Source organism: Crocuta crocuta, unplaced genomic scaffold, assembly GCF_008692635.1.
Source record: "Crocuta crocuta isolate KB4526 unplaced genomic scaffold, BGI_CrCroc_1.0 scaffold253, whole genome shotgun sequence".
Classification (NCBI taxonomy): Eukaryota; Metazoa; Chordata; class Mammalia; order Carnivora; family Hyaenidae; genus Crocuta; species Crocuta crocuta.
This window is the reverse complement of record NW_027529451.1, coordinates 2,320,592-2,322,125: the sequence shown is the minus strand read 5'-3', so window position 1 is coordinate 2,322,125 and position 1,534 is coordinate 2,320,592. Positions and strand designations below refer to the sequence as shown.

Below are 1,534 nucleotides of genomic sequence, written 5' to 3'. Positions count from 1 at the left end.
ACTGGGTTTAGGAGCACTGATACCCTGCGCAGCTGAAAATCAGCGTATAATTCTGGCTCTCAGGAAACTTAACAAATAATAGCTTATTGTTAACTAAAAGCCTTGTGGCTAACAATGAACCCATATTATGTTTTCTGTATTGTATTCTGTTTGTATTACAAACCAAGCTAGAAAAAATTAAGAAACACAAGAACAAGAAAATTGAAAATTATATATACGGGGGAGGGGGCAAGATGGCGGTGCNGGAGGGCACTTGTGGGGAAGAGCACTGTGTGTCATGTGGAAACTAATTTGACAATAAACTATTTGTAAAAAAAAAAAAGAAAATTATATATTTAAATTATATATATTATGTATTGTATTATACAAGAGGACCCATGCAGTTAAACCAGACCTGTTCAAAGGTCAACTGCAATGGAGTATTATCTTAACTTTTCAAATAAATGTTATTTGCTTATCTGTCCTAGGCTTACAAGTTAATGGAGTCAATGTCTTAACAATTGCCTATTATTGCTTCCATCCAGCGACTGTGGCACCCGCCCTGACCCAGACCCTCCGCCCCTAGATTGGACTGGCAGCGCAGCCCCCAGCCTCGCACTGGTGTCAGATGTGAGAACCTGTGATTAAGTAAGAAATCAGGTTTCATTGGAGACATTCAAGCAAAGGTTGGACAACTAATTTTCCAGAACAAAAAGAAAACTCATGCATCAGAAAAGGTGACTAATAAACATAGCAAAAGAATATGGCTGCACAAATACCAGAATCTGATCAGATAAAACAGTTTAAAGAATTTCTTGGAACATACAATAAACTTACAGAAACCTGTTTCTTGGACTGCGTTAAAGACTTCACAACAAGAGAAGTAAAACCTGAAGAGACCACCTGTACAGAACATTGCTTACAGAAATATTTAAAAATGACACAGAGAATATCCATGAGATTTCAGGAATATCATATTCGGCAGAATGAAGCCCTGGCAGCCAAAGCAGTACTCCTCGGCCAACCACGATAGAGAAGTCCTGATGGCCGGACTTTAGATTAAACATTGCCAGCAGCTGTTGTGACAGAAAGAGGAGTCCTCTGACAGAGTCCCCTGAAAGCAGTAGCCACCATGTTAACCTGTCATGACTGTTTGGCAAATGGAAAACAACTGGAGAAACAAAATTGCTTTTTACCGGGAATAATCAAAATAGAAGGTCTTATTGTTCAATCAAAATAATAAGATGCAACATTTGTTGAGGCCTTAAGATTCAGCAGCTTGGTAACTTCATTAGAAAAATAAACCTTTGTTTCTTCAATTGTGACTGTTAATTTTAAAGCAAAATATGTGTTCAATCATGTATGAGATAGAAAAAAATTTTTTATTACTAAATAAATGGAATATCACTGAAAAAAAAAACAAAAACAATTGCCTATTATTAGCGACAGGCTTCAAAGAGAAAAGTATTTGTGATAAAGGACATATCCTTTAAGACTTTGCAACATGTTGTCATGATACTGAAATTTTTGACAACTCTCTGAAATAATCTTTCTC

The 1,534-nt window shown here is 36.5% G+C and overlaps 1 pseudogene; it reads left to right on the top strand.

Moving 5' to 3' along the window:
- Window positions 1-618: 618 nt before the first annotated feature.
- On the top strand, window positions 619-1,194 carry LOC144228794 (mitochondrial import inner membrane translocase subunit Tim9 pseudogene; annotated as a pseudogene).
- Window positions 1,195-1,534: the final 340 nt, after the last annotated feature.